Genomic DNA, 14,451 nt, shown 5'->3' with positions numbered 1-14,451 from the left:
AGCAAGGTTCACATTATCCAACGGAAATCATTCGGTCCATCTGAAACAATGTTATCCAAGTGGTGTCATTCGTTCCAATTGACAAGAAATCATCCAACCTATGCTGTAAGTGAGTCTGGCTGTAATCAAACAGCAGTTACGCGTAACACTACAGCATAGGTGGGACACTGCGCGTAACTGCACAGGTTTCCCTATGCCTTCTGCCTATGATAGTTTTTGTTGACCTGGGGAAAGTTTGATTACAGCCAGACTCACTTACAGCATAGGTTGGACAATTTCGTGTCAATTGGAACGAATGATACTACTTGGACAAAGTTAGATTGCAGACAGATTCACCTCCGGTTACGCGTAACAATATAGGTTTCCATATGCCATCTGCCTATGATATTTTTTGATGACTTGATGCTGTACTGTTTGCATTGGCAAATCTATGCTGTTTCACGTAACAGGAGGTGAATCTGTCTGTAAGTGTTAGAGAAAAGTAAGAAAGTGCATCTCTGCCTCCACCTCAACTGTCAAACATTGACCACATGGTATGTTTACTTTTTGTTGATCTTATTTTTTGTGTCTTTAAGACTCACACACACTCACAATTATTTTTGAGAGAGAATTAGCAGAATATATCTGTACTGTCAGACATAGAAAGGCGAGACAGATCCTGACCAGATACAGGCTCAGTGACTATTCATTTGTGACATGCAGTGATGTATTCCCCTGCTAATTATACAGCAGAACCGTCTACATTATATCCTGTGTGTGTGTGTGATTTGTGACTGAATAAACAAACACTTTCTCTGATCACCAGAGACCCAAACTCCAATTCCACTGAGGGATGGCAGATGATAACAGTGGTGTCCAGACTGACGTGACAATGCAGTCCAATGATACAAAGACAGAGTATCGCGAAAGCGAATTACTGTGTATGAACACTGACATCTTTCTGTTTGACGAGATGCTGACGAACTTCCCCGAAACCAATGTTGATTGGAGCGACACAAACAGCCTACTACAGCCCTTACTATGGTTACATGAAGACTTTGACAGCCCACCTGAATATTCCTGTGTACTTGAAGAAATCATTGAGATACTTGATGGCCCCTGGATACCTTAGACTCTTGTATATCCATGTGGTGTCTACTGGTGTACAATGAAGAAATCACACCGTACTTTTTTATTTTATTCACATTGCATTCCATAACAACTTCAAATGCGAACATAATACAAATCTGTCTAAGGCTCAGCATATTGTTAACATGATCAACAATGTCATTGTCATTGTCATTAAATCTATGTGTCAGCTCTCTCTGTCTCTCTGTCTCTCTCACTCTCAATTCAAATTTACTTTATTTGCATGAATGTCACAGAGACTGTGTTGCTAAAGCGCAAAGAGTCAATTAAACAGAACACAAATACACTTCATGAGTTAATATATACATATATACATAGAGTAAAAATTGAAGAAAATAAAATAAGACATCAATTGTGAGGACATGTTTCTGTGTGGGTGTGTGTGTACACACTTTACACAGTACCATATGCACAGACAAAAACCCTCAAATGGATTACTTCAGAAAATCTCAATTTACCCACTTACCAGCAACCTGACAGTTAGTATGACTGGGGGCAGTGGTGGTATGTTGCCGCGTCCGCAAAGTCTGACACCCCCTCTTCCTCCACTGTGGTTTCTCACCAGCTTAGCTCTCACACGAGCAGGGAGATGGTCAGAGGGTGCGCTGTTTTTGTCCCACAGGGCTAGCAGGGTATCTTTGGAGTAGGCAAGGTGACACACTCCCTGAGTCCACAGTCCGTCATGCGGCCACTGCGGCAGTCAGTTGGAGGGTCAGCTGCTTGGCTAACGCCATCGGCGCCTGTCCACTGGATCCTCTGCTCCTCTCCACCGTCGTCGTAGGGAGACTGGGCTGTCTCTCGTGGGCCAGCTGCTAGGCTAATGCCATCAGCGCCTACCCACCGGATCCTCTGCTCCTCTCCGCCGTGTCGTAGGGAGACTGGGCTGTCTCTCGTGGGCCAGCTGCTAGGCTAATGCCATCAGCGCCTACCCACCGGATCCTCTGCTCCTCTCCACCGTCGTCGTAGGGAGACTGGGCTGTCTCTCGTGGGCCAGCTGCTAGGCTAATGCCATCAGCGCCTACCCACCGGATCCTCTGCTCCTCTCCGCCGTGTCGTAGGGAGACTGGGCTGTCTCTCGTGGGCCAGCTGCTCGGCTAACGCCGTTGGCTAGTTGACGTTGTTAACTCAGGCGTCCGTGGTGGCTACCACTGCGTGGTAAGGAGCTGATTGGGTTGGGAACCAGTCGTCCTAGAACTGCACCACATTTGTTTTCCTCTCTCTTCTCTGTCATACCTGAAACACACAAGTTATAAAATAGTGAAAAGAAAGCAGCACAAATAACACAACACAAGTACACAAGCACCCACCACAGAGTCAATTAAACAGGACAAAAATACACTTCATAAGTTAATATAAACATATAAAAATAGAGTAAAATTTAAGAAAAATAAAAAAGACAATAATTGTCTGTGTGTTCGTGTGCATGTTTAAAATAATAAACAGTAATAGAATAATAAGTAATAATGAGAATAAGTATTACTAATAAGTTACTGTAAGTAAAAGTTCATATTGTTTTCACATTCTGCTAAAACATGAACTTAAAGCAACACTAGGTAGTTTTTCGACCTTAAAATAATATTTCTAAACTCAGTTATGTGGTAGAATAATGGTTAATATGATGAATGATGACGCCTCTGCAGCTTGGCTGGGGTCACGGCGGCAGAAACCGCACTGTGTAACTTCCCAGAGCGGGTAGGTACAGTACATACCTGACATAAAGAAGTCTAGTGCGACCTGCTTTAAGACACGTTTATTCATCGGTGGATTTAGCCAGCAGCTACTTGGATTTTTTGTAAACCAATGCCAATGCCAGGTCGCACTAGACTTCTTTACGTCAGGTATGTACCTACCCTCTCTGGGAAGTTACCTAGTGTTGCTTTACCTGACAGCAAACAATCGAGAATCCATTGTGGTCTGTGTCTCAACAGCAGCCAGGCAGCGTGAGGTTGTGAGCCTGAGCTCAGGGCAAAGGAAAGTCACAGATGACTTTTTTCTACACTTGCGGATCATGGCACGCATTTGCAGATCTGCCGCGGCAGAAGTGTAGCAAAAGGGAACAGAAATAAATGAGTCTTTCAGTCTTTACATTGAAATATTTCTTAATGTGTGACATGCAGTGACATCTGACTCTCTCTCTCTCTCTCTCTCTCTCTCTCTCTCTCTCTCTCTCTCTCGGGTTTTATGTAGCTTCCTCCTTTGACTTCCTCCTTAGACTCTTGTATATCCATGTGGTGTCTACTGGTGTATAATGAAGAAATCACACCGTACTTTTTTATTTTATTCACATTGCATTCCATAACAACTTCAAATGCGAACATAATACAAATCTGTCTAAGGCTCAGCATATTGTTAACATGATCAACAATGTCATTGTCATTGTCATTAAATCTATGTGTCAGCTCTCTCTGTCTCTCTGTCTCTCTCACTCTCAATTCAAATTTACTTTATTTGCATGAATGTCACAGAGACTGTGTTGCTAAAGCGCAAAGAGTCAATTAAACAGAACACAAATACACTTCATGAGTTAATATATACATATATAAATAGAGTAAAAATTGAAGAAAATAAAATAAGACATCAATTGTGAGGACATGTTTCTGTGTGGGTGTGTGTGTACACACTTTACACAGTACTATATGCACAGACATTTGGTGTGACAAAACTTCAACACTATAATCCTCAAATGGATTACTTCAGAAAATTTCAATTTACCAACTTACCAGCAACATGACAGTTAGTATGACTGGGGGCAGTGGTGGTATGTTGCCGCGCCCGCAAAGTCTGACACCCCCCTCTTCCTCCATTGTGGTTTCTCACAAGCTTAGCTCTCACACGAGCAGGGAGACTGGGCTGTCTCTCGTGGGCCAGCTGCTAGGCTAACGCCGTCAGCACCTGTCCACCGGATCCTCTGCTCCTCTCCGCCGTTGTAGTCGGGGGACTGGGTTCTCTCTCGTGGGCCAGCTGCTCGGCTAACGCCGTTGGCTAGTTGACGTTGTTAACTCAGGCGTCCGTGGTGGCTACCGCTGCGTGGTGAGGAGCTGACTGGGTTGGGAACCAGTCGTCCTACAACTGCACCACATTTGTTTTCCTCTCTCTTCTCTGTCATACCTGAAACACACAAGTTATAAAATAGTGAAAAGAAAGCAGCACAAATAACACAACACAAGTACACAAGCACCCGCCGCAGAGTCAATTAAACAGGACAAAAATACACTTCATAAGTTAATATAAATAAATAGAGTAAAATTTAAGAAAAATAAAATAAGACAATAATTATCTGTGTGTTCGTGTGCATGTTTAAAATAATAAACAGTAATAGAACAATAAGTAATAATGAGAAAAATGACAGTATCAATAAACAGAAATAAATGAGTCTTAGTCTTTACATTGAAACATTTCTTAATGTGTGACATGCAGTGACATCTGACTCTCTATATCTCTCTCGGGTTTTATGTAGCTTCCTCCTTTGTGTGGGAGGTATGGAGTTCTAATTGTTGCAAAACTATTTGCAAATGTGCATCTCAAACTGTGTGTGTGTATTCAGATCTTTGTGTGGGTATTCAGATCTGTGTGTGTGTGTGTGTTCAGTGTCGCGATCCGCAAGTGTAGAAAAGATTTGTCTGTCATTTTCCTTTGCCCTGAACTGACGCTGCCTGGCTGCTGTAGCAGTACAATCTACACATTGAGCGTGTCACTATTGGGGTGACACTAACAGATGATCGTTACCCTAAACTTACTGTAACTAAAAGTTCATATTTTGTTCACATTCTGCTAAAACATGAACCTAACTGACAGCAAACAATCGAGAATCCATTGTGATCTGCCTCTCAACAACAGCCAGGCAGCGTGAGGTTGTGAGCCTGAGCTCAGGGCATACAATCATCAGAAGATGATTGCATGCATGCTCCAATGTCTCACTTAACAATGATAAAGTTAATCTAAATTTCACTTTATCAACTTCACAGTTACTTAAATACACTTTCTGGGCCCACAAACACCTTAATTCCTTATTCACTTGACACGTTTAAGGGCAAAAAAAAACCCCTCACTAAACACACACCTTAATACAATCTAAATCCTACACCTAAATATATACCCAAACCAAAATAACGTAAACACGGACACACAGATCTGAACACATACATACAAATGTCAACACGAACACACATATCTAAATACGTACAGAGACATTAATACACATTTGCAAATACTTTTGTATTTGTCTCTCTCTCCCACCTTTTCCAATATAACAAAAAAATGAAATTAAAATATTACTGTCCCCTTTTTTTCCAGGAAATACTATAAATAAATTATTCCTTTTTTTTAAAGAAAAATTTTACATTGTATTATATACACAGACAAAAAACTTTTAACACTGTTTTTAACACATCCTCAAATGGATTACTTCAGAAAATCTCAATTTATCAACTTCAACGTTACTTAAACACACACTCTGGGCCCACAAACACCTTAATGCAATCTAAATCAAACCAAACCAAAATAATGTACCATTCCCGATGTATTGGGGTGACACTAACAGATGATCGTTACCCTAAACTTACTGTAACTAAAAGTTCATATTTTGTTCACATTCTGCTAAAACATGAACCTAACTGACAGCAAACAATCGAGAATCCATTGTGATCTGCCTCTCAACAACAGCCAGGCAGCGTGAGGTTGTGAGCCTGAGCTCAGGGCATACAATCATCAGAAGATGATTGCATGCATGCTCCAATGTCTCACTTAACAATGATAAAGTTAATCTAAATTTCACTTTATCAACTTCACAGTTACTTAAATACACTTTCTGGGCCCACAAACACCTTAATTCCTTATTCACTTGACACGTTTAAGGGCAAAAAAAAACCCCTCACTAAACACACACCTTAATACAATCTAAATCCTACACCTAAATATATACCCAAACCAAAATAACGTAAACACGGACACACAGATCTGAACACATACATACAAATGTCAACACGAACACACATATCTAAATACGTACAGAGACATTAATACACATTTGCAAATACTTTTGTATTTGTCTCTCTCTCCCACCTTTTCCAATATAACAAAAAAATGAAATTAAAATATTACTGTCCCCTTTTTTTCCAGGAAATACTATAAATAAATTATTCCTTTTTTTTAAAGAAAAATTTTACATTGTATTATATACACAGACAAAAAACTTTTAACACTGTTTTTAACACATCCTCAAATGGATTACTTCAGAAAATCTCAATTTATCAACTTCAACGTTACTTAAACACACACTCTGGGCCCACAAACACCTTAATGCAATCTAAATCAAACCAAACCAAAATAATGTACCATTCCCGATGTATTGGGGTGACACTAACAGATGATCGTTACCCTAAACTTACTGTAACTAAAAGTTCATATTTTGTTCACATTCTGCTAAAACATGAACCTAACTGACAGCAAACAATCGAGAATCCATTGTGATCTGCCTCTCAACAGCAGCCAGGCAGCGTGAGGTTGTGAGCCTGAGCTCAGGGCATACAATCATCAGAAGATGATTGCATGCATGCTCCAATGTCTCACTTAACAATGATAAAGTTAATCTAAATTTCACTTTATCAACTTCACAGTTACTTAAATACACTTTCTGGGCCCACAAACACCTTAATTCCTTATTCACTTGACACGTTTAAGGGCAAAAAAAAAAACCCTCACTAAACACACACCTTAATACAATCTAAATCCTACACCTAAATATATACCCAAACCAAAATAACGTAAACACGGACACACAGATCTGAACACATACATACAAATGTCAACACGAACACACATATCTAAATACGTACAGAGACATTAATACACATTTGCAAATACTTTTGTATTTGTCTCTCTCTCCCACCTTTTCCAATATAACAAAAAAATGAAATTAAAATATTACTGTCCCCTTTTTTTCCAGGAAATACTATAAATAAATTATTCCTTTTTTTTAAAGAAAAATTTTACATTGTATTATATACACAGACAAAAAACTTTTAACACTGTTTTTAACACATCCTCAAATGGATTACTTCAGAAAATCTCAATTTATCAACTTCAACGTTACTTAAACACACACTCTGGGCCCACAAACACCTTAATGCAATCTAAATCAAACCAAACCAAAATAATGTACCATTCCCGATGTATTATACTTTTTCGTTGTGGTCCCAAAACTACTCAACAAGTAAAATAAAAGGATATTTGAGTCAATGTTACCGTCCCGTCTGTCCTTCAACACGGAGTCTGTCAGTTTTCTCTTTCCTCCTCACACGTTACCAGAATAACTCAATACTAAAGTCCTGGTCCCTCGAAACTCTGTCTTTTCCATTCTCTCTACATGGGGGAGGGCATTTCCTGTTGCAATGCAAACTCTGTGTGTGTGTGTGTGTGTGTGTGTGTGTGTGTGATCTCTCTCTCTCTCTGTGTGTGTGTGTGTGTGTGTGTGTGTGTGTGTGTGTGTGTGTGTGTCTCCCGTCTTTTCCAATATATTGGAACATTATACATTTTTGCTATAAAACTCATAGTATCATGTAAGTAATCGCAATTGTCTTTTTTTCATTTTACTTACAAGAGGTTTGTATCTTTTTGAAAATAATGTTGCAACTCAAACGTCTTTCTCTTGTCCATTATTTTGAAATTGTTCACACTGTCTATAGTTTGTGGAAAATATAATCTTGCTAACAAAGTAAATGTACTGCTGCAGGTGTTATGTCTCATGCAGCTATCATGCAATTATATTTCTGTGTGTGAGAACACGATGCGCTCAGGTCAAGGCCACACTCCCCTCCATATTGCCAAACAGGAAATGATCCCACGGGAAAAAAAATTTTCCCGTGGAAAAAAAACTGAGCTCAGGCACATTCTCATTTGTCAGATGGACACGTGCACACACTCTCTCTGTCTTTCTCTCTCTCTCTCTCTCTCTCTCTCTCTCTCTCTCTCCCTCACACACACACAGACACACACACACACACCTACGGGAACCTTTGCCCAGTAGAGTGTCTCTCCTATGGGAAGAACACCTGTTGGTAGTTCTCGCAGACAGTTGCAACAAACTTTCAATAACATTGAACTTTTCTCGTAGCTTTGGTATATAAGGCTTTTTTGAGGCCCTGCTCATTGTTCAGTGCACTGTGTGGCAGCACCATGGCAGATTGATATACAGTAAATGCAGCTCTTGATTATATTTTTGATCACCACACAGGTGTTATTTTATGTAACTGTATAAAAATATTAAATGGTTTCAAAACAAATGTCCATGGTATCTTTGACCCAAAGTAGTCTGTGATAAACAGTATACTATGTTTCATCTGATTATTTCTTATAGTCAAAATAATCCAGAAATTGTGTTTTTTAGAACTCAAATTCAAGATGTACCCGCTCAGATCAATGAGGCATAGAGGGCATAAATAACAAAAAGAAGTTCAAAACTTGTAATGTTCACAAGAACTTAAGTTGATAAAAAAATCTAACACAACAAGTAGTGATAATATATGTATTATTAGAGTTTTTATGATGAGTTTTAATGGAACGGTCATTTTTGACCGGGAACACAAAATTGTTTAACATGAAATGAACACAACATGAGGGTTAAATTTGAAGCATTTCTTCATGTGTGACATGCAGTGATGTATTCCCCTGCTAATTAGACAGCAAAGCAAAGTGTGTGTGTGTGTGTGTGTGTGTGTGTGTGTGTGTGTGTGTGTCATGAACCATAACGAGGCTCAAATCATCCAACCAGTGCTTTTCGGTCCAATTGACTCGGACTTATCAATCCGGTACTATTTGATCCAATTAAAATGATGTCATCCAGCAGGTACTGCCTGCATTTGCACGGCTGTACTGTTATGGAAATGGTAAAGTCACAGATGACTTTTTTCTACACTTGCGGATCGTGGCACGCATATGCAGATCTGCCGCGGCAGAAGTGTAGCAAAAGGGAACAGAAATAAATGAGTCTTTCAGTCTTTACATTGAAATATTTCTTAATGTGTGACATGCAGTGACATCTGACTCTCTCTCTCTCTCTCTCTCTCTCTCTCTCTCTCGGGTTTTATGTAGCTTCCTCCTTTGACTTCCTCCTTAGACTCTTGTATATCCATGTGGTGTCTACTGGTGTATAATGAAGAAATCACACCGTACTTTTTTATTTTATTCACATTGCATTCCATAACAACTTCAAATGCGAACATAATACAAATCTGTCTAAGGCTCAGCATATTGTTAACATGATCAACAATGTCATTGTCATTGTCATTAAATCTATGTGTCAGCTCTCTCTGTCTCTCTGTCTCTCTCACTCTCAATTCAAATTTACTTTATTTGCATGAATGTCACAGAGACTGTGTTGCTAAAGCGCAAAGAGTCAATTAAACGGAACACAAATACACTTCATGAGTTAATATATACATATATAAATAGAGTAAAAATTGAAGAAAATAAAATAAGACATCAATTGTGAGGACATGTTTCTGTGTGGGTGTGTGTGTACACACTTTACACAGTACTATATGCACAGACATTTGGTGTGACAAAACTTCAACACTATAATCCTCAAATGGATTACTTCAGAAAATTTCAATTTACCAACTTACCAGCAACATGACAGTTAGTATGACTGGGGGCAGTGGTGGTATGTTGCCGCGCCCGCAAAGTCTGACACCCCCCTCTTCCTCCATTGTGGTTTCTCACAAGCTTAGCTCTCTCTCTCTCTCTCTCTCTCTCTCTCTCTCTCTCTCTCTCTCCCTCACACACACACAGACACACACACACACACCTACGGGAACCTTTGCCCAGTAGAGTGTATCTCCTATGGAAACAACACCTGTTGGTAGTTCTCGCAGACAGTGTGTGTGTGTGCGTGCGTGTGTGTGTGTGTGTGTCATGAACCATAACGAGGCTCAAATCATCCAACCAGTGCTTTTCGGTCCAATTGACTCGGACTTATCAATCCGGTACTATTTGATCCAATTAAAATGATGTCATCCAGCAGGTACTGCTGCAAGTCTATACTGTTATGGAAATGTGTGTGTGTGTGTGTGTGTGTGTGTGTGTGTCTGTTGAGACTTGAAATTCTTAGGAGGAGTCTCTGCTTAATATAAGTGAAGTTACACAGACAGTAAAGTCAGTGTAACTTAGACTCTGGACTGAGAATATGAGCTGCTATGAAGAAGACAAAGGCAAGGTCAAAGGACAAAACAAAACTGGGATCGTACGTGGACATCATCCTAAATACAAGCAATTGCATCAACCTGATACAGAACTGAGAGAATCTACACCATCTCCTGTGCGCAAAATGGAACAAAGACGGTGGTGTGGGGAAAGTAATAAAAGGTTTGACAATAGAGCGTACCAAGAACAGTATGTGGTTGCTCATAACATTGGCCACCCGAGACACCCCGAGGGTCCTTATGGCAGAGGAAGAGGAAGAGGAAGAGGAACCTATCGATGTCAATCTCGGGTTGACAGACACGGGTCTGAACAAGGTCCACTCTGGAAGAACATTGGTTACAAAACACCAGTGTGCCATGCTACTGGAAGTGGAAAACGTCGGATATCTGAAGAACCTCAAGAATTGACAGTGTCCTCTAGTAAAAGTAAGTACCGTAAGACCGATGAGAGAGCCAGGCAGCATGACAGTGGCAACAGATCCCAATCTACAAGTCTTAGATGGACTGTTGGTAATTATAGTCAAGAGATTACTAAGACTTGTGTAAACCGTAAGAGAAGGACAGAATCAGACAGCTCAGTTATTGGTGTGGTGAGAGCCAAAGTCTCCGGTGATCAAATTCACAGTGACACAGGTAGCGTTCCAACAGCAAAGCTTGGTAGACAAGACACAGGTGCTTTACACAAGCACAGTACGTCCAGAGTGCAGTCGTCCAAGGCTACCCCTCCCTCAACCTGTAATAAAAAAAAGAGAGCCTGGAAGAACGACAGTAACACCAACAGCAGCAGCAGTGACAGTGACAGCAACAGCAACAGCAGCAGCGACAGCAGCAGTGACTCCAGCAGCGACTCCAGTAGCAACTCTGACAATGATGAAGAAGTGTATATTGTCAATGTGACCTCTGCCCCAAAGGCAATCGGAAGCATTAGCTCAAAGAGTGCAACCCGAGACAACAGAGCCTCTGCCGACGCTGCCAGTGTTGAACAAGAGCCAAGGCCTGTCTCTTCCCCAAAGACAATCAGACGCAGTGGCTCAAAGACTGCAGCTGGAGACAACAGAGGCTCCGCTGACTACGACGTGTCTAAAGTCCCAGCTGAGAAGAAGTCCAGGTACAAGACAGATGAGGCCTCTGCCCCAAAGATAAGGATTTACAAAGATGGGTATGTAGTATATATTATTGTGATTATATATTTATATGGATATTCATGAAGGGTATATATGGTATATATATATATATATATATATAGGTGTATTATGTAGTTAGGTTATTCGTGTAGCTACAAACTGAAGAGTAGTTAAAAAGGGATGGGAATTTTTATTTATTTTTTAAAAAGTGTTGTACTTCTCCCACTCCTTGAGTGGAATGAGATCGATACTTTAGTTTCAGTCTTTCTCCTGTATGCACTGCTGCAGTTTCATCAAAGAGGCGACCTGGCTGTCTGTGTCTGTCTGAGTAAGTCCTCACAGCAGGCACACTTTGCTCCACCTCCCCCCTCTTGTGATTTGATGATGTACCGTCACGTGACTCAGGCAAACACGCAAGCAGCCAGCAGCACACACACACACACACACACACACACACACACACACACACACACGGAGCAGGAGGAGGGCATGATCTGCAAAAAGGCTCTAAGATACAGTGGTGACCCCACAAATTCATACAAGCATATAAAAAATCATGTGGACGAAAACAAAAAAGAAAAGATAATTATCTACTACCGTTCTCTAAAAGGGTAGTAGATCATTTTGTGCACTTTGTTTATTTAAGAAACAAATCCAGACATGACACTTTATGGGGAAAAATTGTTTTTGTTACTGTTCTATTGTTTCTGAACAAAAACTTTTGTTATGATAATGTATTTTCTATTGACCTATAAACTTTACCCGCAGTCTGTCCTGGGTTTTAACTAATTAATAATCCAAAAACACTAAAAAGTCATGAAAATTCATTCAGATTTAGCAATTTGATGATGCATCCAACTTAATAATTTAAAAAGTATCGGTGTCGGTATGGGTATCGGCGATACTGGCCCTGTATTTACTTGGTATCGGATCGATACCAAATCATGCAGTATCGCCCACCACTATGTGCAGTGTTTTGTAATGTCTTAGCTCTGTATTTTATTTTTACTTTTTTAATTTCTTATTTTCTTTCTTTCTTTTGTATGTACAAATAGCTACATACATTTATTTCTTTATATACATGTTCGAAATAAAATTCATTCATTCATTCATTCATTCATAATCAGACGCAGTGGCTCAAAGACTGCAGCTGGAGACAACAGAGGCTCCGCTGACTACGACGTGTCTAAAGTCCCAGCTGAGAAGAAGTCCAGGTACAAGACAGATGAGGCCTCTGCCCCAAAGATAAGGATTTACAAAGATGGGTATGTAGTATATATTATTGTGATTATATATTTATATGGATATTCATGAAGGGTATATATGGTATATATATATATATAGGTGTATTATGTAGTTAGGTTATTCGTGTAGCTACAAACTGAAGAGTAGTTAAAAAGGGGTGGGAATTTTTATTTATTTTTTAAAAAGTGTTGTACTTCTCCCACTCCTTGAGTGGAATGAGATCGATACTTTAGTTTCAGTCTTTCTCCTGTATGCACTGCTGCAGTTTCATCAAAGAGCGACCTGCTCTGTATTTTATTTTACTTTTTTAATTTCTTATTTTCTTTCTTTCTTTTGTATGTACAAATAGCTACATACATTTATTTCTTTATATACATGTTCGAAATAACATTAATTCATTCATTCATTCATTCATTCATTCATTCATAATCAGACGCAGTAGCTCAAAGAGTGCAGCTGGAGACAACAGAACCTCCGCCGACCATGAAGTGTGTACAGTGCCAGCTGAAAGGAAGTTCACCCGGTGTAACACAGATGAGGCCTCTGCCGAGACCAGCGCTGCCTGTGCTAAACAAGAGTCAAGGGATGTCTCAACAACAGACATTGCGTCTGTGACCATTGTTGCATCAACTGAGCTCGTGTCCCAGTATAGTGAGGTGGAGGCTGACTATGCTGAGACCAGCGCTGCCTGTGTTAAACTACTTGAGTCCCAGTGTGACGAGAAGGAGGGTGCCCCTGCTGAAACTGAGGAGTGTAATACCATGTCCCAACGTACACCTGAGCCAGAGTCCCAAGCTGCACCGGTGTGTGAAATGTGTACCGATACACCTGGATATGCTGAACCTGTGATTGCATCCACAAGTCTTGCATCTTTGCCAGAGTGGTATGTGTATATCATCATCATCATCATCATCATCATCATTGTGTTTCTAATTATACTGGTAGAAGCTATACCTTGTGGTGCTTTACTGACAATGTTCCTTCCTTTTTTATCTTACAGTAACAGAGACACTCACCAGGAGAGTTTCATCGATGTAAGTGAGTGCAATGAGAGACTATGGAATTTCCAGTCCAGTTCAGACACGCATGCTGCAAGCGTGTTCACTATTCCCACGACAGTCCCTATATGCCAGCCTAAATCGATATACGATTATGGAGACGTGTCTGCGTCTGGCTACGTTAACCTGTTTCCTGCAGAGCAGACCTGTGAGTACGCGTCACAAGACGTGTCACAAGACTCCTCGACCCGAACTTTTCGAGTAGAAGACCATCACCCACAAGTACCTTCAACACCTCGACATCTAACGTCCCACCAGCAAGTGCCTGCTGAAACACAGCACCAATTACCTCTGACACCCCAGCAGCAGCAGCTACCAATACATCACCGTGACCCTCTACAATCTCAGCAACTGGTATTCCTGCAACCACAACTACCACCACCACCACCACCACCACCACCACAGCCTCAGCAGTGTCAGGGTGTAAGTTGCGACATCTTCCAGCCAGTTACACCTGTACTACAGCATTCAATATTCCAATTCCCAACCGAAGCTGTAGTAGCTGTAACACACCCAGAAGCCCCCCACACTCTCACTCCACGGCACAGCTTGGAGAGCCATGGTGAAAACATCACGTTCAGCGATACTCTGCTGGCTCTGATAAAGCAGTCGCTCTTGTGTGCCACCTGTAAGACAACCTTCAACAGAGCGGTTATCTGTCAAGAATTCTTGATTCAGTTCAACAAACCCATCCAATGT

The 14,451-nt window shown here is 40.6% G+C and overlaps 1 long non-coding RNA gene across 1 annotated transcript; it reads right to left on the bottom strand.

Moving 5' to 3' along the window:
- Nucleotides 1-1,165: 1,165 nt before the first annotated feature.
- LOC311254090 lies at nucleotides 1,166-7,434 on the bottom strand. Its single transcript, XR_014622192.1, has 3 exons — nucleotides 7,372-7,434; nucleotides 3,849-4,236; nucleotides 1,166-2,361 (listed from the first exon to the last, which is right to left on the bottom strand). It is a non-coding gene; the product is annotated as an uncharacterized lncRNA (long non-coding RNA).
- Between the last annotated feature and the right edge of the window lie 7,017 nt (nucleotides 7,435-14,451).

This window comes from Pagrus pagrus (assembly GCF_965226575.1).
Source record: "Pagrus pagrus genome assembly, contig: HAP1_SCAFFOLD_291, whole genome shotgun sequence".
NCBI lineage: Eukaryota > Metazoa > Chordata > Actinopteri > Spariformes > Sparidae > Pagrus > Pagrus pagrus.
Note: the sequence above shows the minus strand (reverse complement) of the source record. Positions and strands in the feature narration are given on the sequence as shown.